Raw genomic sequence first — 25563 nt, 5'->3', positions numbered from 1 at the left:
GAAGAACAATTTTTTATCTCAGCTCTCTCAATTGTGCTTCCTTCTCCTACTATTTTATTTTATTTATTTATTTATTTTAAAGATTTTATTTATTTTTGACGAAAGAGAGAGAGTACAAGCAGGGGAAGCAGCAATCAGAGGGAAAGGGATGAGCAGGCTCGATCCCAGGACCCTGGGATCATGACGCAGGCCAAAGGCAGACGCTTAACCGTCTGAGCCACCCAGGCGCCCCTCCTACTATTTTAAATGTGCAAAAGCCTTTATCCTGAAAATGACAAGCAAAAGATACTCCAATTACCAATTAATAGCTACCCTCCCTGAGAAGTCCAAGAGAGTGTGTGCATGAGCTTTGGGGGGAGGGGGTGGGGTATAGATTTTAAATAATAACTAATTCTTTTTTCCTGTCAGATGTAGCTTTGTAAAGATGGCAGTTTTATTTTTATCAGGGAGTTTGATTTCTCTTTTCCTGGTATTTGGTAGGTGGCCCAGTGCTTTGGTGATTAAGTGGACATGAAGGAGGATAGAAATGGACCTGTCAAAGGTGACTCCAAACTTTTTACCTTGGAGACCGCTAGAAAATGACATTGTTTGCCAAAAGCAGGAAAATTGTAAAGTGCTGTTACTTCCTCTGTAACCCCAGTGAAAATTAGCAGCGGGTAAGAGCTGAGAATTTTATTTGGACATGCATGTTTTGAGATGATAGTAATACTCTGAAGTAACAATGTTGAGGTTGTGGGAGTTGCATGGGACTGTGGTATAAATGGGAGAACAAAGAGTGAAGGTAAAAGACTTAGGAATTGCCAGCATGGAGGTGGGGGTTGGCGGGGAGAGACTGGGTGAGTGTGCAAAAGGCTTACTGATTTTGGCAGGGAAAAGGAAAGCATACGGGCATGGCAACAAGCAAGGGATGAAGACGTAAGAACAGAATCAGAACGTTAAACCACTGTGGATGCCAAAAAACAAACATTCAACAAGAACAATAGCTAACACTTATAAACCTTTAATAGTGGCATGCATTATAAGTGAAATAAGCCAGTCAGAGAAAGACAAACACCATATGATTTCACTCATATGTAGACTTTAAGAAAAAAACCAAATGAGCAAAGGAAAAGAGAGAGAGACAAAGCAAGAAACACACTCTTAACTATAGAGAACAGACGATGGTCACTAGTGGGGGGTTGGGTTGAATAGGTGACAGGAATTAAGGAGGGCACTTGTGATGAGCACAGAGTGATGTATGGAAGTGTTGAATCTCTATACTGTACACCTAAAGTGAATATGACACTGTGTATAAACTATACCGGAATTAGAATAAAATAAAAAAATGACATGCATTATTTCAGTTAAAATTCTCAATGACCATATGATCAACGTACTGTTACATTATACCTCTCTTCACTGATGAGAAAACTGGCTTATGAAAGTTAAACAATTTGTTGAGAGTCACATAGCTGGTAATCAAACTCAGATTAGGGGAACCCTAGGATCCAGGCCCTTAAGTACTGCTCCAGAGGATACATTTTAGAATCCAGAGTTTCTATACAATTATATAATCCTCATGGTGTATGAGGCTCAGGGATGTGCCTTTCTCGTTGAATTCTCTCACACTCGGCAGACCCGTTCTCCCCAAATAAATTGTAGACAGGTGTTCATAACCACCCTAGGCTACACAGTTGTTAAATAGTGGGGTTGGGATTGGAACTCTATCAGTCTGTTCCAGAGTTTATTAAAAAAAAAAAAAGGTTAAAGGAAAAAAGCCATTATTCCATGTTAGCAGTTAAATATATTCCATGAAAGTAAACTTTGAAAGCCTCTGCCTCAACCTCTGTCAGGTGACTCTTATACTCCCTCCCTGCAATGCATCCACCTTGCAGGCTCAGCCTCAGAAAATCGTAATGTCTTATCCATTTCATGGTCTCCTGCCACCTTTTGTCCCTTTTCTCCTTCTCAGCCACCACAGAGAACTTGACATTTCTGAAGGATCCAATAGTCTCAGTTGAACAGATTTTAGCTGCAAGTAGAAAATAGCTGACCGCCTTAATGGACAAAAATGTTATTCATGAAGGTATTATTTTCTTTTCCCCTTCTCCATTTCTTTTCTTTTCGATAGGAGCCAAGACAAATATTAAATATCTTCCACTCTCTCTTAGGCTAGTATTCTTCCCTCTCCCCCATGAACGGATAGAGGAGCAGTGGCTAAAATAAAAAGGTATGTGCTTATTATGAGCAGAAAGTAGGATCGCCAGATTTAGCAAATACAAATGCAGGACGCCCAGTTGGATTTGAATTTCAGATAGACAACAATTTTTTTTTCTTTTTAGTATAAGTATGTCCCGTGCAGTATTTGAAATATACTTATACTAAAAGTAAATATTCACTGTTGATCTGAAATTGAAATTTAACCAAGCATCCTGTATTTTATCTGGCAACTGTACCAGACTATGAGTTCAGATCATCTTTTTTTCTGACTTGACAATTCAAATTAATTTAACCCAGCAAGTCATTGCACAAAATGAGAAATGGTACAAAGTGTTGCCTCTGAGATTCTGTTCCATTTGAATTCACTTGGAGATATTTATAAACCACACTTCCTGAGTACTCTGATACTGTGGACAACAGGAGAGAGGACGCCCACATTTCCCAGGGAATGGAGCATGACATGCAGCTAAACTGCATTTTATTTGTGCTGTAAGCTCAGTCTGGGTGTCGCATGGCTATCTGGGTTCACACTGAATTTGAGCATTCACTGGCTAAATCTATCCAATTGAAAATTAGGGTCAATTCTGTGATTTTCCAACTTATTTAAACCAAGTAAGTGATTACTCAAAGTCCCCCCAAAGCCTCTCCTCTTTAATTTTAAATACCTGGTTGAAGTCTTGAGGTAACCTAATTGGTTACCTAAATAAGTTATTCACTTTATCACTTTCCATAGTACCTAATAACTTCAGACCCCTTTTCTTCTCTATAAAACCATTAAAGATATCTAATCAGAACCAAACATGATGGTGATGGAGATGGATAGAATATATGTTGATTTGTGGTTTTCCTAACTTGGGCTTCTTCTCCTCTGCTAGATCTAATATCTTTATACATATTGACAGTAAAGAAAACTTATTGTATGTCAACACCATGGAATTGCCATACAGTTTATATCCGTTAACAAATCCAAAAGAGGAAAAAAAAGGAATTGATTCTTTGTCATTCACTGATGCAGCCAACAAGGATTTGCTTTGAGCCCAGCTGGGGATATAGCTGTGAGGAATGACAGCTGGTCTTCATTTGTGCCATCCACCGCCCCGAGTGTATGGAGTCATCCTACCCTCACAGCACTCTTATGAGTAGGTCCTTTAATAATCATCACCCATTTTACAGATGGGTGATCTGGGTAAAATCACCCATCTGGATATGTAAAGAGAGCTTGAATAATTCGCCAGGGTCACATTCCCGGAAAGTGTCAATGGCAGGATGAAACTCAGGCAGTTTACTGTTAAAGTCCACTCTCTTATGATGTACAGCTTCTCTGTGAACAAAACGGGCATGGTCCCTGCCCTCCTGGAACTTATAATATTCTCAGCTCCTATTTCCTTTAATATGTAGGCTATGTGCAAAACCCAACATTGATTAATAAAAGGCAAATATACTTATTAACTTTTAAAACACATGAATATATATTTGCAGTTTATTTTTCACCACAGATATTGATAAAAATATTCAGTGATGATAGTCTGAAGTGCTTATGTTTGATTTTGCATATCTGTAAAATATGACCAAGGATCTGGAAAGACCTTGGAATCCAAATCAATTTAAGCTTTTAATGAAACCATTCTTATTGGTGTGGCATCCTTGCACAAAACATTTTGCCATTACTTTTGAGTTAAAAGGTTAAGATAATTTAGTAACCTATGACTTACCACCTACTTACCTGTTTTCCATGTTAAGAATTCTTAGAATTCAGAAGATTGCAACTTCTCAGAAACCAATCAGTCTTACCTCAAAGCCATTGAACTGGTGGACATCCAGTCTGTATTCACCATGCAACATAGCTATCTGATTTATTTGTCCACATAGAGTAATTCACTTTGTCCCTTTCAGAATAACCATTTTAATCAGATTCCTTTGTACATTTTGCATAAAGATCTTTTAAAGGAGATGTTTTTCTGTTTTTTATTCATAGGTAGTATTTGAGCCTTTTTTTCACTCCACTTACTCTTTGTAAACAAAATGTTCTCTATTTCAAAATAAATCCAATGTGGTCCTTTAATCTTGTTTTCATTCAATATTGTCTGATTTCTCAACTCTGGATGTACTTTGTAAGGGTGTGTTCAATGTATCAATCTAAACTGAATATCAAGAAATCCAAATTTGCCCAAATTATCACACAGACACACACACCCACCCCACATTGCTTTAGAAATTATTTATTTTATGGCATTATTTTATCTTTGTTTTTTTAAATTAAGTAGGCTCCATGCCCAACATGGGGCTTGAACTCAGGAGCCCAAGATCAAGAGTTGCATGCTCTACCAACTGAGCCAGACAGGTGCCCCTATGGTATTACTTTACAGAACAAGTCCATCCTGACTAATTTTAAATCGTGTTTTAAATACACATACTTTAAAGAAAATATCTATTTTCTGACTTCAATCTCTCTGACCTGAGGAAAACAAACTTTTCAATAGTTCCCGACTTGCCCTGGCCATCCTTGGCAGTGTGTAGCAGGCACTAGTGAAGGTGGGGAGGGTGGCGATGCGAAACCAAGAGGTGGGATGCAAAGGTGACAGGACAACTTAAACCATTTTGAGCTGCTGGCTTTGCGAAATGAAATAAAAGAGACCTCATTTAAAATGGAGTTGGGAGGCCAGAAAAGGGGGAGCTCTCACACCGTATTGCTCCCTGCAGCCCTTTGTAGACCCAACAGGAAGAGACATACTTTGCTTTCTTACTACCCCGGAAGCCGAAGGAAGATTGTCTCCTGGCCTGGCAACAGCTCAGCCAATGAGAGATAGTCACAATTCAGCCAATGAGAGATAGTCATAATTCAGCCAATAGGAGACAGTCACAACTCAGCCAATCAAAAGTCGCTACATGTCAAACTCCCAGTTCAGGCCAATGGAGTCTTCATTTATAACAGCCCCGCGGGCACCACCAGCCCTTTCCTCTGTTAAAGAGCAGTCCTGGCCTTTGTTTTCTGGGTTTTCCGATGACTCATACGACAGCTTGCATGTCCCTAATTGTTTGCAGTTCCTCTGCTGTTCCCAAATAAACACATTTTGCTGGTAAAATAACTAGCTCTTTTACTTTTAGGTCAACAGCTTCTAAAACCTAGCTCTGGTGAGGCCATGTCATTCAGGGGCTAGGGGCATTTCCCAGGTAGGCCGTCCTGGTTTGTAATTCCGGCCCTTTTACCTCCCGACTGTGGCTTTGGGCAAGCTATTTAATCTCCATAAGCCTGTCTTCTCATCTGTAAAATTGAATGAATTATACTATAGAACTCATACGCTTGTCCAACGAATACTTCCTGTTTACTCTAGTATTTAAGACTTGGTACCATTCTAATTAGCAATTTTATGCAGGCATTCTAGTTACAGAATACCACTGGCTCAGCTGGACAGGTTAAAAAAAAGGGGGGGGGGTATTTTAATTATAGCTAGTAGGATGTTACCACTTAAACGTGTTATTCCTGTTTTCACAGGCTGCTCCCAGCGCCAAACATAATTTGCTGCCGTGAAAAATCCTTAAGCACAAACAGTATCTCTTTCCAGGAGGAAATTAAAAGCAGATAATGACAGCCTAACTTCAGACTCATTTCAATATATTTATCAGCAAAAGTTTTCTTTGTTTTCTTCATCTTGAGCCTTGCAATACAAGGGAAAACCTGAACCCAGAGTATCAGCTTTCTGTGTGAGGGAGAAACAAAAATAAGAATTGTAGGACTGGAGTTCCCACTTCTCCTACCCTGCTGCCTTCTTCAGACACACCCAGAAACAATCCTAAACCAAGAACCAAAGCCCACAAATCAGCATGCCTCATGAATGGTGAGATGAAAAGAACACTAATAGCCTAAGGGTTATTTATTTCATTGTTGTTAGGATGATCACTTTGATTTTTTTTTTTTTCCTGCCAAAACTGGAGTGGATTTTTATGGGGTTTTGGTTGGTTTGTTTATTAACTCTTACCCTTTCGAATTGTTATTCTTTTCTCAGGATTTGGATTTTTCTGAGGCCTTGCTTTAAACTTTAAGTTATTGTTGATTTTTGACATATTCCTCTCTAGGAATATTTTTTTATTTTTTAGATTATTATTTATTATTTGACAGAGAGAGACACAGTGAGAGAAGGAACACAAGCAGGGGGAGTGGGAGAGGGAGAGAGCATGGACAGAGTGGAGGAGCAGAGGGAGAGGGAGAAGCAGACTCCCCGCTGAGCCTGGAGCCCCATGCGGGGCTCGATTCGGGGACCCTGGGGTCATGACCTGAGCCCAAGGCAGACGTTTAATGACTGAGCCACTCAGGCGCCCCCTATGTAGCGCTTTAAACCACTCAACCTCAAGTCTGAACAGTCTAGCTACTCAATCCTTCTTTCCCTAGTCACCCATGCCTACCCCCTTCACTGGTTGTACATTTTTATAGTGTGTTTTTCAGACCTTCTTGGAGATGAGAAAATGGAGGGGAAAATGCCAGCCAATTTTCTTCTTTCATAATGCTTTTCACAAAGGCCTTCTTGGAGATGAGAAAATGGAGGGGAAAATGCCAGCCAATTTTCTTCTTTCATTATGTCCCACAGCCCAGGTATAATTGGCAGTTATACACACAGCTTTGATGCAATCCCATGGTCTATTCCAGCACTGGATACTATCATTAGTTTCCATGTGCCTAAACTGAGTTTCAGGGAGGGTAAGGATAAGAGATTTGTCAAAAACTTAATAGCTAGTAACCAGCAAAGCTACGCTTTGAACACAGGTCTATTTTATGATAAAGTTTTGTTTTTTCCACAACGACAATCTGACTCCCAATATATGGTGATATTTTGGAGTGTTATCAAGTTAGTTCACTGATTTTATCAAGTCAATGAATCCAAGGGTCCTTCTTATATTATTTATTTTTGAATACTACGCATCATTCTGCATCTTTTCTTTTTTTGTTTCACAATACACCTTGGAGCTCCTTGTGTATGAGGACATATCAATGAACTTTATAATTTTGATGCCAGAGTCCATTCCATTTTCCATTGTACAGTATTTGTGGTGATTCTTAGTTGTGAATGACAGAATTTCCTCTGAATGATTTAAACAGAAGAGAATTTGTGGAAGACTATTGAGCAGCTGAACAAATCTCTGGGACAATCACAGAGCCAGGCTCTGAAGCTCTGCAGCCAGCAACACGGCCCCTAAAAATCTGCTGGGAATCCGTGTGCATGGTAGGCCTTGCTGACCTACGGACTTCATTACTGCATGATCAAGTGTTGAATATTGATATCCTTCCCCTCCCCCCACCCTTGATTTGATTGATTTCCCCAAAGAGAAATTGTTCAGTCATCTGCCTATAGATTTAAGTCTGCCTCTCATGTTCTAGAATCTGTATGGAGGTTGGTGGTGGAGGGGAGCAGATTTGGAAGTCTCACTTTCGGGGATGTGGATTTCTATACTTGCTTTCAGTTCAGTCCCTTCCCACTGCTTTCCCGCGTCTAGGCTCTCCAGGTCCATGGATTCTAGGGTTCAAAGAGAATCAACCTGTCTTCTGCTGGGGTGGGGAATGGTCCTAACCTGGCTACACAGAGTGTGCATGAGGATCTTGAACTCCTTATAATTATATCTGCTCCTTATGTAGCATCTCAATAAATCCTCCAGTTTTTTACCCTACTCCCAACTTCCCATCTGCAGGCAGGCTTGGTGTTATGTCTTTTCAGTGGCCGGGATAAGAGGTGGAGGTGCCTTGTATGAGAAATACCTTCCTTTGTATTGACTTTTCTCCCTGGTAGATTCAATTTCAGCTTTCTCTGGGCTGCTACCTTAGTTATTATTTATCTATCTACTTCCCAGTTTCCATAATTTTGTTGACATTTCATCTGCTCTCTTTTCATTTCCATTTTCTTTCTTTTCTTTTCTTTCTTTCTTTCTTTCTTTCTTTCTTTCTTTCTTTTTCTTTCTTTCTTTCTTTCCTTTCTTTCTGTCTTTCTTTCATCTCCCTCTACTTGATTCTTTTGGCTTTCTATCTTTTTAAATTCCCTTCCTGTAGTTTCAGTGGAGTCTTGGTAGGTAGTGGGTGATAAACATGATATTAAGTATACTGTGGGTAAACGGAGATCCTTATTGCAATATGACCTATAATAATATTTGTCAGAAAGAAGATTCCCCAGCCCTGCCCTTCGTTAGCGGGTGATACTGTTGTAAGTGTTCCTAAACATATTATGTGAAGTTACTTAGCTCATTCCTGAGGAAGCTCAGGTCACTGACTTCAGCATTCCAGGAGTGTTGGCCAAGTTGTGCCTCGTAATAGCTTACTTGAGTGGTAAATGAGAACTCTGCCCATAAAGAGATGTCCTGGTGCCAAGAAAATATAATAATAAAAGCATGGGTTTTACTTACTTCTTAAAACTTATTAAAGAGTCATAAGACAACCTAGACACAATTTTGTAGTGTTCTGTTTTTTCTCCCTTACAGCTTTTGTAAATTATTCACTTGGTTAGTACAGTAGTCATGATATTTTTCAGTTTTTATAAAGAGATTTTGTTTAGAAGGTTTGGAAAAAATTAAATTTGGAGGTTGAAAAAGATGGGCATACTGTGAATTTAGAGAAAAACCATCCAAAAATGTTTCAACATAAAAGGAAAAAAATCTAAAAGCAAAATGCAGTAAAATAATTCCCACTATTAGCTTAGGTGCCTGAATATAAATTGAAGTTATTTTGAGTTTTCCATTTTTAGCTATTATTGCATAGTGAGGAAAATGGTGAGGACTTTTGAGATCTTCTGCTATAATGAGTACCTAATATGCTTGGTTCACTCTGTCTCAGCTCCTTGAAGTTAACTTGGCTTGATGAGATGGTTTGATGGTTTGATATCTGGGATTTGTTTCAAAATAACCCAGTGGAGGAGGTGGAGGGAAGCGAGTGGGAGTATAGATTAAACAAGATTGGCTGGCTATGTGTTGGTAATTACTGAAGCTGGCCTGATGGATTCAATTTATTCTTTCTAATTTAGTATTTTTGAAAAAAAATATAATAAAATCTTAGAAAAAAAATTACTTAAAGAAAAGACCTTAGTTTTTAAGAGCAGTTTGGGAGCATAGTAAAATTGGGCAGAAATTACAGAGAAGGGGTGCCTGGGTGGTTCAGTTGGTTAAGCTTCCGACTCTTGATCTCAGCTCAGGTCTTAATCTCAGGGTTGTGAGTTCAATCCCCGCACTTTTTAAAATTTAAAAACCTTGGGGCGCCTGGGTGGCTCAGTCCATTAAGTGGCTGGCTTGGCTCAGAGTCCTGGGATGGAGCCCTGGTTGGGCTCACTGCTCAGCAGGGAGTCTACTTCTCTTTTCCTTCCCCTTGCCCCTTCCCCTGCTCATGCGCACATGCTCTCTCTCTCTCAAATAAATAAATTAAATCTTAAAAATGAAATTTAAACATCTGGATTTCCCACAAAAGCATGAATGAGGAATATGCAAAAGTCATTCCGGAGACTATTATCCCATCACAGGAATGAATACACACCTATCTCCTGTTGGCCTACTTGAATCCTCTTCTCCTCTTCTCTTCTCTTCTCTTCTCTTCTCTTCTCTTCTCTTCTCTTCTCTCTCTTCTCTTTTCTCTTCTCTTCTTTATCTTCTCTTCTCTTCTCCTCTCCTCTACTCTTCCCTTCCCTTCTTCTCTTTGTCTTCTGGGATGCCTACTGATAATTCTCTTAGACTCCTTTGGATTGGAGACTTGAATTGGACTTGTTTTCCTGGCTTGATCTTAACCCTTTCCTTAAACCTCCAGACTCTGTGACTGACCCAGTTAAAGTCCTTGCTCAGCTGTCCTGATAGAAGATTAGACACCAGGCTTAGACATAAGCCAGGTCATACCATTCTTTGCTAAATAAAAGTCCTGTTTGCTCTTTTTACATATGTCATGGTGAATAATATATTAATAAGAAGAAACATTTTTTTGAATGTTAACTTATATGCCTTGACTAATTTCATGCTCAGAACAACCTTAACAAGTTAGGCTTTAATACTATCTCCATTTTGTAGATGAGGACACTGAGGCAGCAGAAGTTAAGTAAGCAGGTCAAGTTTGCACTGTTGGTAAGCGATGCATAAACTCTGAACGGGGGGGCACCTAAGTGTCTTAGTGGGTTAAGTGTCTGACTCTTGATTTCAGCTCAGGTCATGATCTCAGGGTCCTGGGATGGAGCCCTGAATCGGACTCTGAGATCAGCAGGGAGTCTGCTTCAGGATTTTTCTCTCTCCCACTGCCCCTTCCCCCATGCGCTCTCTCTCCCAAATAAATAAGTTTTTAAAAATTAAAAAAAAAAACAAAAAACAAACTCTGGACTGGGAATTAGGAGGCCATGTTTGCTTTTGCCTCTGCTGTAAATCAGCTATATAACTTTAATAAACCTCATAAACTCCCTGGGTCTGAAGGTCATGGTGTTGGACTAGGAAGAGATTATCTTCTGGGTCCTGTTCAGCTGTGTGATTCTCTGTGTGGTATTCACTCAAAAGGAGGCACCTCATAAGGAAACATGTCAGTCTTCAGCTGAGCTCTTTTAAAGTTTTGCTTTTAGTTAACTTTTCAACTAAATGAAATGTATCCAAGTAGTATATATTGCTTTGCTTCTTTTCTTTCAAATTTGCATCCCCAAACGGTTCCTCAAAGTATGATTTATAACTGAGTGGCAGGGGCAGTTTGTTCTCATGCAATGACTTCTTCTCTAAGATTTCAGGAGCATAATGCAATGTATAATTCATCAAGTATCTTTACTTTTAATGCAAACATCTATCTGGAATACTCGCCAATCATTCAGTAATCCTCCACCCAGCTTTTGTTATGCTTCTGAGGTAAAACAAAAGGCCCAAAGAAGCAAATTTACATCTGTGGTAGCCAGCATCCAACATGGTCCCCAATTCTTGCCTCTTGGTATTCACCCCCCTTATCTGTTTCCCTCCCACATTGTGCCAGGTGGTCTGTGTGACCAATAGTACGTGGCAGAAATGATGTTATATCACTTCCAAGATTGGATTATAAAAGGCATGGTGGCAACCATCTTGGTTGCTCTTCCTAATTTTTCTTGGATCATTTGCTCTGGGGGAAGCCGGCTGCCATGGCAGGAGCCACTGTGGAGAAGATCATGGAGGGCAGAAATGAAGGCTCCTCCTTGAGGTGACTGTACCCTCCCTGACACCTTGATTGCAACCTCATGAGAGACCCTGAACCAATCTACCCAGCTAAATTGCATCTAAGTTTTGGAGTAATTTGTAATGCCACAACAGGAAATTAATTTTACAGATGAGAAAGCTGAGGTACTGAAAAGTTGAGTAAGTTCTCCAAGAACTCTCAGCAAGCAAGTGGTATTGCTGAGTAAAGATCAGAGTTGTATTTTCTTCTCATTTTAACGTAGCTTATCACTGACACTTTTCTCTGTAACTGTATGTAGGCATTTTTATTTAGATTAATGACATAAAAAGCTCTTGTTATACCTTTAATTTGTAAAATTATTCATTTTTCCTTGAACAATGAAGGACTGAAGTGTTTTTAAGTTCCTTACAGTTCTTTTTATTTTATTTTTTTTAAGATTATTTATTTATTTATTTGACAGAGAGAGACACAGCGAGAGAGGGAACACAAGCAGGGGGAGTGGGAGAGGGAGAAGCAAGCTTCTTGCCGAGCAGGGAGCCCGATGAGGGGCTCGATCCCAGGACACCGGGATCACGACCTGAGCCGAAGGCAGATGCCCAATGACTGAGCCACCCAGGCGCCCCGACAGTTCTTTTTAAAAAAGACTTTGTTTATTAATTTGAGAGAGAGAGTGCATACGAGCCGGGGAGGAGCAGAAGGAGAGGATCTCAAGCAGACTGCCTGCTGAGCACAGTTCGTTGCAGGGCTTGATCCCACAACCCTGAGATCATGACCTGAGCTGAAACCAAGAGTCAGACACTTAACTGACTGAGCCACCCAGGCGCCCAAGTTCCTTACAGTTTTAAATTATTCTAAAAGAATAATTACATAAGAATTGCAAAAAATGAAGGTAAATTTAAAGTGACCATTGTGTATTTTTATCACACACAGTGCCTGATTACCAGCGTGACAAGGTGTGCTCAGCACAGTCCTGCTTTTTGCCTATTGTCCGGCATAATTATTATTTTTTTTAATTTTTTTTTATTCTTATGGTAATCCCCATACATTACATCATTAGTTTTAGATGAAGTGTTCCATGATTCATTGTTTGTGCATAACACCCAGTGCTCCATGCAGAATGTGCCCTCCTCAATACCCACCACCAGGCTAACCCATCCTCCCACCCCCCTCCCCTCTAGAACCCTCAGTTTGTTTTTCAGAGTCCATCGTCTCTCGTGGTTCCTCTACCCCTCCGATTTCCCCCGCTTCATTCTTCCCCTCCCGCTACCTTCTTCTTCTTCTTTTTTTTTTCTTAACATATATTGCATTATTTGTTTCAGAGGTACAGATCTGAGATTCAACAGTCTTGCACAATTCACAGCGCTTACCAGAGCACATACCCTCCCCAGTGTCTATCACCCAGTCACCCCATCCCTCCCACCCCACTCCCCACTCCAACAACACTCAGTTTGTTTCCTGCAATTAAGAATTCCTCATCGGCATAATTATTAATAGTGCTCCCTTTCATTCTCAAAAGTAGGCTATGAATTATATACTCACTGTGGGTAGACCAAGTCAACAAATTAGTAATTGCTTGTTTCTTACAACAACAGTTCCTATTTCAACCAGGGCTCCCTGCTTGGCCCCTTTAGGCTTTAAGCTCATTCCTGTGCATTTTCAGATTGGTTCTGGCCAGGTGAGGCCATCCTCAGTGAATCCTTGTCTAGGACACCTTTAGCTCAGAATCAAGCAGCACTCTTGGTGTAAATCAAGCACCCCTGGTGTAAAGACAGGCTTTGCAGTCAAACAGATCTGCTCTTAAATCACCGCTCCATGACTTACCAGCTATGGGATCAGGTTGAATTACTTAGACCAGGCTGTCCGGTAGCACTTTTGCAAGAATGGAAATGTTCTGTGATTTAGCACTGGCCAGTACAGTCGCTTCTATCCACAGGTAGCTACTGAGTACTTGCGTGGGGCTAGTATGAAAGAAGAACTTGATTTTAGTCTTATTTCATTCAATTTGTGTGTGGCTAGTGACTACCATGCTGGACACACTACCCACAGTGAGTATATAATTCATATCCTACTTTTGAGCTTCGGTTTCTTCTCTTAAGAAATGGAGATGACACCTACTTCTCAAGGTTGTAAAAGATTAGAGAAAATGCTTCACCCATAATTGATATCCAAATTACCATTATATTTACATGCATAAGTTCTTTGCTAAATTCTGTTCTCCAGTTGACCACTCTTGGCTCTATGCCTTGACACCTCCTTTCCCCATTGCCCCCATAGGCAGCCACTTTCCAGTGTTACCATACCTTCTGAAAATGCATCAAGTGTCCCTTATCTCCCATCTAGTGCCACCAGCCTAGCCCAAGCTACCTTCATAGCTGGTTGATTTTGTCCTAAAGCTTCCATCTGGTTCACTCTTCTTCCCTCCTAATCATTCATGACACCGCAGCCTGAAGCATATTTTAAAAATGCAAATATTATAATTTCCCTACTTAAACTCCTTCAGTAGTTTCTCAACTGTTAAGGAAAGATAAAGACCAAGACTCTTCTTGAGACCTAAAAGCTGTGCAAGATCCTGCTTCACCTGCCACTCTAGCTGTCCTTCCCTCTCATCCTCCAGCCACACCAGCCTCCTTGCTGATCAAGTACACCAAATCCTTCATGCTTCAGGACTTTTGCACGTACTGTTCTTTTTGTCTGGACTGCTCTCAGTCCTTCCTCTCTTTGTATAGTTAACTCCTATCTATTACTAATAACCTCTACTCAGAAATACCTGCTTCTTGGGGCACCTGGCTGGCTCAGTCAGTGGGGCATGAGACTCTTGATCTCAGGGTTGTGAGTTGAGCCCCATGTTGGGTGTAGAGATTACTTAAGAATAAAATCTTTTTAAAAAAAATTATCTCCTTCTCAGGAAAGCACACTCTCCTGGCACCCTAAATTAGGAGGGAATCAACTCTCATTGCAACCCGCCTTGTCCCTTTGAGATGCTTACCACAGACTGAGATTCTATATTTATTAATGGGATTATTATTATTTTTTTAAACATCTAACACCCAGGCCTGACTGGAAGCTCCAGGGAGCACAGGCACAGTTTTTCTTTTGCTCACCATTGTATTCTTAGCACCTGACACAACATCTTGCTCACAGCAGATGTTCAATATATATTTGTTAAGTGAAGGAGTGGGGCCACGAACAATGATGGATATTGCAGTGGGTAAACTAAACCTACAGTTAGAACAATAGCAAAACAGGACACATACACAAAAGCAAAGAGGGAAAAAGAAAGAGAAAAGGAAAGAGAGGAAGGCTGGCAGGGCAGGGGGAGAAGGAGGGAAGGAAGGAGAGAGAAAAGTTTGGTTTCAAACTATTGCTTCAGAAAAGTCTAGAAATAACCTATTCAATATCAGCACATATATAAGTGTTGTGTTTTTGTGGTTTAGATAGAATTACACTGGGAGTGGAAAAGCAATCTTTTCAGTGCTTAGGATTTCTAATGTTCATAATCTGGCCCTTATTATGACTGATTTTTAAAAATTAGTCTGTATCTTTCAAATAAAAAAATGAACTATATTACTTAAAAAAAACTTTGTTTAAAAGACTAGGTTAAAAGATGTTACTTATATTGATAAATATTTTCAAATCATGCATCAGTTGATGATTTAGATAACACGAAAAACAGAAGAGTACACTAAAATCGCACTGGATTTATCCATAATATCTTTTTACTCTTACTTTCAGCACATACGGCTGAAGAAATCAGAAATCAACATTGAGCATGTGCTAATTTATGAAATAAGTCCGTTTTGTAGCAAAGATATCAGGAATCAATCAGGAAAAAAGTTTGAACAAAGGCAAGAATATTGAAAACATTTGACATACAGGATTTGAGCATCACAGATTTGATAAATATATGAAAAGTTTGAAAATAAAGAAGCAACATCATTGGATGGCTAAGTCTGAAATTTTCAAAATAGAAAAACAAAAACCATACATATTCAGAAAGAGATTGATATCATATTGTGTATAAATGCATCAATATTATTTAAAAATCATACTAGAAGAACAACATAACAACATTGATTAGAAATGTCCTTAGAGAGGGGTGCCTGGGTGATGCAGTTGGTTAAGCATCTGACTCTTGGTTTCAGCTCAGGTCTAATCTCAGGGTGCTGAGATTGACCCCCACATTGGGCTCCCTGGTCAGTGCCAAGTCTGCTTCGGTTTCTCTCTCCCTCTCCTGTGCGTGCATGCATGCACTCTCATTCTCTCTCTCTCTCTCTCTCTCTCTCCCTCTCAAATAAATAAATAAATCTTAAGAGAGAAAAAAAAAAAGGAAATGTCCTTAGACAAATGTGTTCTAAAAAATCCTTAAGGCTAAATAATAGGTGAAATAGAAATCCTCCCCACAAGAGAAAGAGAAAGTATGCAGAAATTCTTAAAAGGAACTGACACTTGCTTATTATATATGGAATGCTTCAAATGAATTTTAAGTGACTATGCAAATAGTGTGATCATAGTGGAATTAGTTAAAGAAAATTGTTTTAAGGCCAGTTGGTCTGATCCTAAGGTGGGAGGACTGATGATGTTGGTGAAGAAGGGCAAAATTTAGAAGGCAAAAATGCAGGACTTGGCAACCACTTTGATATTGGAAAGTGATACGGAAGGGGTCGCTGACTGTCAGGTTCTTTGCTTGAACACCTGTGCAGATGGTGATACTCTGTCTTGTGCTGAGAGCATGGGGCTGAGGAGAAGGGGTACATGTGAGGGCAGAAATGAGTGCATTTGGGGCGCCTGGGTGGCTCAGTCATTAAGCGTCTGCCTTCAGCTCGGGTCATGATCCCAGGGTCCTGGGATCGAGCCCCGCATCAGGCTCCCTGCTCTGCAGGAAGCCTGCTTCTCTCTCTCCCACTCCCCCGGCTTGTGTTCCCTCTCTCGCTTTAAATAAAATCTTTAAAAATCTTTAAAAAAAAAAAAAAGAAAAAGAAATGAGTGCATTTTGGAGGATACTGAGTTTGAAGTGCTTCTCAAATAGCAAGATATGCCCATTTGACAGTTATAAGTATAGAACTCAGGAGAAAATGGGGGGTGATAAAAAATTTAGGATTTATTTATATAGAAATGAAATCTGATGCCATGGGAGTAACAACAACAAAAGCTTCCAAGGGTATTGGAATATGCAATTGACATCCAGTGACGCCAATATTCAATATATTCAAGTCTTGCTCCACAGAGCATGGCCCACAGACCAGTGTGAAAGCCAGCCTCCAAGATAGTTCCCACCTCCAGGTGTGCATGACCTTGTGTAGTCCCCTCCCACAACAAACAGGGCTGATTTGTGTAACCAGCAGGATGTTGAGTAAGTGACAGAGTGTGACTTCTAAGGAGAGTTCATAAAGGGTGTTGTGGCTTCTCGTTTGCTCTCTCGAGTCCCTAGCTGTGCAGGAAGTCAGCTGCCATGTCCTGAGGACACTAGAACTACCCAGTGATCAGGAACTGAGGACTCTTCCCACCAGTCATGTGGGTGAGCTCCCCTTGCAGCAAATCATCTTCCGGCCCCATCTGAGCTTTCCATGACTACAGCTGTTGCCAACATCTGGCCTACAACCTCCTATGAGACCCATCAAGCCCTTGTGACTCGGGACCCATCAGAAACTGTGTGAAATAATACCTTTGTTGTGCTCGGCTGCTAACTTATGGAGTTATGCACACACAGCAATCAATAACTAATATAATCAGCATCAAAGTCATAATCTGAAAGCCTCTTGAAATGCCAAATCTCAGTCCTCATACCACATCTAATGAATTAAAATCCGCATTTTAGCTCCAGGTGATATTTATGCACATCAAGTTTGAGAAGCTCTGAAATGGACTAAAAAGGACAAGAGTGCCCAGGACAGTACTGGAGGGAGGGGGCAGGGCAACTATTGAAAAGTGGGGCAGAGATAATGGGGTGGCAGTGGCAGAGGAAGATTGCTAGAGAAGGAGGAGGGACATCAGGAGAAATAAAATAATGAGGAGAAAGAACTGATGAGCAAGACAAGGGAGAAAAAAGTTTCAAGAAGAGAAAACCTATCAGCATTAAGATGATGCAGAGAGGCTGAGTGGGAGAAGCAATAGACAAATGGCCAGGAACGTTGTGGTTAAGCTTTTTTAAAAGTGTTCTTATATTTTAGAGATAGATACTGAAATGTTTAAGGATGAAATGACATCATGTCTGGGATTTGCTTTAAAATACTGTGAGAAGGGAGGGAATGGTGGTAGAGATGAGACATGCTTGCCCATGAATTGATAATTGTTGAAACGGGGGGATGGGTACGTGGGACAAATAGCACATTATACTCATTGGTCTATTTAATTATGTTTGAAATTTCTCGCATTAAAAAGCTTTAAAATGCCATAAAATTGCTTTCGGAGATTATGGGTGACTTTTGTTGGAGTAAATTTATTGGAGTATTAGAGCGGGAGCCAAACTGCAGTGGGTTGAGTGAAAGACAAGAGATGAGGACAGCGACTGGTGATTATTCTTTTCAGAAGTTTGATTTTGAAAGAAAGGAGAGTGAGTGAAACTTCAAGGAGAGGGAAGGTTAATGCGAGTTTATTAGAATGAGAGAGCGAGACAAAGGCTCTCTAAAAAATAAAGAATAAAGAAAAAAATCCAATTGTTATGATGCACAACCATCAACATCCACCTCAAGGCTCTGAGTCTTGCCATTGCTCTTTTTTAGCTTTGTTTGAAAATTGTAGAATTTCTTTGAATTGCCTTAAAGATCTCCAGATTTGTTGATGATCCAATGACCAGAACTGCAGTTAAGGCAAATGCTTCCATAAACAGCTATGGATAGCCCTATGTATAGCACTCAAGTGGTGAAGGCATTGCCTGAGTTGAGAATTTAAGGATTGTTCAATGAAATCTCAAACAGAAATAAGTGGCCCAAATCCAGTGATACCAGCCTGGGGTTGTCATGAGGATTAGGAACATGAATGATAGTGCTCAGCAAGTGTTACTTTTGTTTCCTTCATTATTATAAAATGTCATTTTCCAAAATGTGTTTGAAGGACAGCAATCCTAAAGGCTGTTAACAAGTGTCACAACAACAAGAAGTTGTCCCATAGGCAAATACATTTGGGACATGTTGGGCTGACAGTTAAATACCCATTCTTATTGCAGAGCTTCTCAAAATTATTTGCAAGTGCTTTGTGAATTTCCAAGAATATACAATCATTTTTTAAAAATTTCTTTAAAAAAAAAGATTTTATTTATTTGTCAGAGAAAATAGAGAGTGAGCACAAGCAGGGGGAGCGGCAGACAGAGGGAGAAGCAGGCTCCCAACTGAGCAAAGAGCCTGATGTGGGACTCGATCCCAGGACCCTGGGACCATGACCTGAGCTGAAGGCAGATGCTTAACCAACTGAGCCACCCAGGCATCCCAGAATATACAATCATTTCCAATTATTTTAACCCTAGAATTCTTTTGGAAAGGAGAATTTCTCAGGACTGCTGTACCTCAGAACCTATTCTGGGAAGTAATTGCATAATCTACATAATCATCACATTTAAACATTTAAATGCATTTAAACATTTATCGCCAGCAACATTTCCTTACAGAAATGTGCTCACTTTTGCTTTTCTGGTTTTATCAGTTACTGATAAGTGCCTTATACATTCTGAACAATGAAATGCAACTTCCATGAGTTATTTATAAAGATTTGTAAGGATACCAAATTCCCTTCAACTCTCTGTCATAATAGGAAGTTTGTTGTTATTGCTGTTTTGTATGTTGTTAGTATCCCAATCTCCCACAGAATCTTAGGAGACAGTTTTCTGTAGCGGTTAAGAATATCAGCTCTGGAATCTGATAACCAATATGGATTTGGAACCAGATGTGAGACTTGGCAAATCTCTTGGAAAACTCTGAGCCTCAGTGTTCTCATCCATAAAATGAGGATAAACTATAGTCACATCTGTTATACAGTTGACCCTTGAACAACACAGGTTTGAACTGTGTGAGTCCACTTACATGTGGATTTAAAAAAAAATAAATACGGGGTGCCTGGGTGGCTCAGTCGTTAAGCGTCTGCCTTCGGCTCAGGTCATGGTCCCAGGGTCCTGGGATCAAACCCCGCATCAGGCTCCCTGCTCGGCGGGGAGCCTGCTTCTCCCTCTCCCACTCCCCCTGCTTGTGTTCCCTCTCTCACTGTGTCTCTCTCTGTCAAATAAATAAATAAAATCTTTAAAATAAATAAATAAATAAATAAATAAATAAATAAATAAATAAATAAATAAATAAATACAGTACTATAAATGTATTTTCTCTTCCTTATGATTTTCTTAATAACATTTTCTTTACTCTAGCTTACTTTAAGGTGAGAATATAGTATATAATACATATAACATACAAGATATGTGTTAATTGATGGTTTATGTTATGGATAAGGCTTTCTGGTCAACAATAGACTATTTTTTAGTAGTTCAGTTTTGGGGGAGTCAAAAGTTATAGTTGATTTTTGACTGTACAGGATGCCCCTAACCCCCATGTTGCTCAAGGGTCAGCTGTATTTTGTTCTATATATATATATACACACACACTTTAGTTAGCTATCTAGTAAATTATATTTTATTAATATCATCTTATAGGTTTAGCTCTTTACAAGTAGTATCTTTGCTTCCTTTATAAAGTCTCTATAGGTATTATTAAAGAGAAGATGAGAGTCTTGAACCGAGAGAGCCTTACCGGCCTACAATGAAGAAAGACCCTGCTGCTAAGATTAAGTGAGCAGATATGAGTCTCTCCTTAATGAATGGTCAGCATCCTAGGAACAGGGGTTGAGATTGGGACCTGTTCGGAGAAATTTCAAGAGTAGATAAAGCGAGAAGACACATGTCACATGTCCATGGAAGCCTGCCAAGGGTTAAGTGGAAGAAACAAAAGCTATCATCAGGTGGTAGGGATGATGATGATGATGAGGGGGGAGGTGGAAGCCAGAGATGGAACCTGAGGCTAATTTGTGCCAGGGTTCAGAATATGTCACCACCAGCATGCCATTTTGGCATATTGACTATTTTGAATTAAAGGCACTGAGAAACTGCCAGTGCAAGAAATAAACTCGAAAAAGCAGCAGATAAATCTCACACATGAAAGGTACACTTCCTGTGCCAGGAGGCTAGAAAACATCCTTATCACCAGAGTCTGGGAATTTAACAGCGAAGAAGGCTACATAAACAAACATTGTTACTTCTTCACCATTCTACTACCCTTAACCCAAACCCCATTGTCTTGTCATTTCTTCACAAATCTATTGTTTATTTGTCTAAAAGGTATAAAACCTTCCTGCTCTGGTTACTTGAGTCTCATACCTTTGTGGGGCTCCTGTATGTTTACAGGTGTGTACATAATTAAATTTTTCTTCTGTTAATCTGTCTTTTTAGTACAGGAAAGTCTCAGTCAAGAACCTAAAAGGGAAAATTATTTTTCTTCCCCTACACTTGAATATATTCAAGAAACAAAGCAGGAGATTTGGGGAGAGTTCAAACTTTTATTGTAAATAGGGCTGAGTCACCTTGCGCTCCCTCTTACTGTGGGATAGCTGCATGGTTTAGCCTGGGGTTAAAGCCTTGTGTCACAGCTGGAAGGTGCCTCAATTGGTCTGATGTCTGTGTGGTTGCCCAAGTCATTACAGATATGTTAGCTGCTTAGAGAGTTGCCTCTTCCTTCTTGGGCTCATTCCTTCCTCCTTCCCACATGCCTACTTCCAAGTATTACTTGCAAACCCTTTACTATTTGTATTAGTCAGGGTTCTCCAGAGAAACAGAATCAAAAGGATAGACATCTCTATCTATCTAATCAAGAGGGAAAGAGATGGATATTTATTTTAAGACATTGGCTCATGGGCTTTTGTGATTGTGGGTGCTGGCAAGTCCTAAGTCTGCAGGATTGGCTGACAGGCTGGAGACCAGGGAAAGAGTTGATGCTATAATTCAAGTCCAAAAGTAATCTGCTGGCAGAATTCCCTCTTCTTTGGGAGAGGTCAGTTTTCTTTTATTAAGGCCTTCAACTGATTGAATGAGGCCCATCCATGGTATGGAGAATAATCTGTTTTATGCAAAGTCTACTGATTAAAATGTTCATTTCATCTAAAAAATACCTTCACAGAAACATCTAGAATAACATTCAACCAAATATCTGGGTACCATAACTAGCCAAGTTGACACACAATTAATCATCATGCTATTCTTTCTTCCTCTTTCACCAAAAACCAGTAAGCATATTAAAAAGAGAAGTAGTTGATTCTTGGAAACTTGAAACTCATTGTAGAGATGTGTATTAATTTTTATGCTCTCATTATTGGGCTCTCACATTAGCATGGCCTAATTTCTACTACCAGGAATAGGACGTGTGCTGTGCTAATGGGAAATGATATATTTAGTGTTTTGTAGGACCATTCTTTAGTGTCTTTGTCCCTTTTGTTGGATGAGAGCCCACATGGAATAGCTGGATGAAAGTGTCCTTTCTGCTTACCCCTGCATTAGGAATAAAAGAAAATATGTGTGTGCTAAGGGAAAAAAAAATCCATTATTTTACAATTATTTATGGTATTATAATCAATATGATAACTTTCAAGTACCTTCTCGTTAGTAAGCTCTGCAGAGGATAAAGTAATTCCCTCAGCTGAAGCCAGTGAATTCTCCCATGTTGGGTTCAATTCTAGCTGTGCTTTAAGTGATACATAAAACTTTATATAAATACATTATGCTTAGCAGATAGATAATATTTTTTTTGAATTAGAGTAATTTAAATCAATTCATTGTCTCAATACTGCAATCAATTTAGCTTCCATAATATGTTAAATAGCCATATTTGGCTTACAGAATAGCATAATGGTATGAAACCAATTTTTTTTAAAGCATCTTGACATTTCTTTTTGTTGATGCGTGGGAAAAGATAACATTTTCAAGTCAATCTATTTATTACCATGGAAGATTAAGAGAATGGCAGACAATATAGATTTCTTAAAGGTAGAGATCAAAGCTCCTATTTACCCAGACAAGGGAACCCAACATGATGTTTTAACTTAACTGATGAAGAAAAGTTGGCTATTGTTTCTGTGGTGAACCTGGGAACATTTTGTCAACTCTAGTTAGGAATAGCTATAAGGTCTCCTTGGTGCCCTGTGGATTCCTTTAGCAACAAGAAAGGCAAGTGACCATGGAAATGGGTGCTTTACAAATCAATGCATTCCCACCAACAGTGTAAGAGGGTTCCCCTTTCTCCACATCCTCACCAACATCTGTTGTTTCCTGACTTCTTAATTTTAGCTATTCTGACCAGTGTGAGGTGGTATCTCATTGTGGTTTTGATTTGTATTTCCCTGATGCCGAGTGATGTTGAACATCTTTTTGTGTGTCCGTTGGCCATTTGGATGTCTTCTTTGAAGAAATGTCTGTTCATGTCTTCTGCCCATTTCTTGACTGGATTTTTTGGTTTTTGGGTATTGAGTTTGGTAAGTTCTCTATAGATTTTGGATACTAGCCCTTTATCTGATAAGACATTTGCAAATATCTTCTCCCATTTCATAGGTTGCTTTTTAGTTTTGTCAGCTGTTTCCTTTGCTGTGCAAAAGCTTTTTATCTTGCTACTGAAAGTATAGACCCTAGACCTACAGTATCAGCCTCACTGAGAGCATAAAGATGTACTGAATTATAATATTAAGTTTAATAAGATTCCCAAGTGATTCAGATGCACATTGCAGTTGGGAGAATCATTAGCCTAATGGAGAGAATATTTCATTATTTCACAGAACTGGAAAGTCGTTCCAGCTTCCCAGGCACCATCTCCATATATTTCTTAGCTTTCCACTCATGTTCCAAAAAAGGCTGCCACGCTCTGGACATCATGTCTTCACATAAATTTGTTCAAAGAGAAGAAGGGCAGTTTCTCTTTTGGTGTCTCTTTTTTGACAAAGAGAAAAATCTTTCTTTTTTTTTTTTTTTATTCTTTTTTTTTTTTTAAGATTTTATTTATTTATTTGAGAGAGAGAATGAGAGAGAGCAAGCACATGAGTGGGGGGGTCAGAGGGAGAAGCAGACTCCCCGCCGAGCAGGGAGCCCGATGCGGGACTCGATCCCGGGACTCCAGGATCACGACCTGAGCCGAAGGCAGTCGCTCAACCAACTGAGCCACCCAGGCGCCCAAGAAAAATCTTTCATAAACACCCCTACCAAACTTCTTTCAGTGTTATTGGCCCCTGCCTGGTGATTCCATTAGCAGGGAGGATGAAATTGTCAAGATTGGCTAAGACTAATTAACATTCACTCTGAGGCTAGAATAGGGTCAGCTTTCTTGGGCACACAGTCACACAGGGGCTCTGCTACTGAGAAAGGGGCAAGAAGAGCAAGGTACCAGATGGGCATCAACAGTGACTGCCAAAAGTATAGCTGCTTTCTGGTTCTCTATCCAGACATGTCTTCAAACAAAGACCTGTCATGAGACTTTCAAATGATACCATAGGAATCCATTTCTGTGATAATAACTATAATTTGAAAGTCAAATAAAAGTCTTCTTAAGACTATATAAAAAGGGGCGCCTGGGTGGCTCAGTTGGTTGAGCGACTGCCTTCGGCTCAGGTCATGATCCTGGAGTCCCTGGATCGAGTCCCGCATCGGCCTCCCTGCTCGGCAGGGAGCCTGCTTCTGCCTCTGACCCTCCCCCCTCTCATGTGCTCTCTCTCTCTCATTCTCTCTGTCTCAAATAAATAAATAAAATCTTTAAAAAAAAAAAAGACTATATAAAAAAAATCAACGCAAATTCTGGGGCCTCACTGCAGATCCATCCCATCAGGATCTCAGGAGGGGGAGCCTGGGTGGCTCAGTTGTTTGACGTCTGCCTTCAGCTCAGGTCATGATCCCAGGGTCCTGAGATCAAGCCCCGCATCGGGCTCCCTGCTCCGCGGGAAGCCTGCTTCTCCCTCTCCCACTCCCCCTGCTTGTGTTCCCTCTCTCACTGTGTCTCTCTCTGTCAAATAAATAAATAAAATCTTAAAAAAAAAAAAAGAATCTCAGGTGGGAGGGCTGGCAATCTATTGTTTGAAGATTCACCAGGTTGGGTAACCACTGACCTTGAGCAGTTAATGAGTAGTCCTCTAAAATAATAACTGGAATAACAATAACAATGATATAATAATAATAATAACAACAGTGTAACAATAACCAAATACCTTTCTAGTGTTTACCATGAGCCAGGTACTATTCCAAAACTTTACATATATTAACTCATTGAATCTTCCTAGCAACCCAATAAAGTAGGTACCTTTATTATTTCAGCATTTCAGATGTGTAAACTGAGGCACAAAATTATTAAGTAACTTGTCCAAGATAGACAGAGTTACTAGAGAGCATTTGAACAAAGGCCATCTGGCTCTCGAGTCTGTTACTAAAATAAGGGTTCTATGATCAAATATTTTTTGGAAATTCTGCTCTTTTTTTAAGATTTATATTAGTGCAAAGCTTTGAGAAGTCTTTTTGTAAATAATCCTGCTCAACATCAAATTATCTAAAACAGTTCATAAATTTATCTCTGGAACCCTTTTCTGTATACCATTTATTAACATCTTGAGGAATTTGTATTCTGAGGGACACCATCTGGTAAACAATAATATAGACATAGGGTATCTTGATTACTCTTGATTATGTTTTCTCTCTCTCTCTCTGTCTCCCTTTTTAGATAGTATGATGTCGTGGACATCATGATATCATAGTCTGATGAAGACCTGAAATCCAGAGACTTAGATTACAGCTCAGGCTATCTCCCCTGCTGGTTCTATCACCCTGACTGATGATTCAATACTGTAGACCTTGGTTTCTTCATGTGGGAAATGAGAAGGCTGGACCGATTGCCAAGTCCCCTTCTAGCACACAAATGTTTGATTGTATCTGTGATTTTCGATGGGATGCTCCATGAATGATGTTGAAGGGATCCATTTTTTTTCACTAAGAAGAATGGAGTTTAATTTTAGCAGGAGGAACTTAAGTGGGTTTTAAGAAAAACATTCTGAACAGAAGGATTATATTACTTTGAAACATTTTACCATGAAATGTTCTTATAATAATATTAATAGCAACAATGGCAACAATAACCAAATAAAGTAGTCAGGCTGCCACAGTACAAAGTTCTTTTACCTCTCTCTAGTTCTCTCTACCTGCTGTCTTTGGAATCCCCCCAGGTGGAGATTACTATTATTTCCAT

This window comes from Mirounga angustirostris, unplaced genomic scaffold (genome assembly GCF_029215605.1).
Source record: "Mirounga angustirostris isolate CCGP_5_RB_7025 unplaced genomic scaffold, mMirAng1.0.hap1 SCAF_2, whole genome shotgun sequence".
Lineage (NCBI taxonomy): Eukaryota > Metazoa > Chordata > Mammalia > Carnivora > Phocidae > Mirounga > Mirounga angustirostris.
This window is presented reverse-complemented; position numbering follows the sequence as displayed.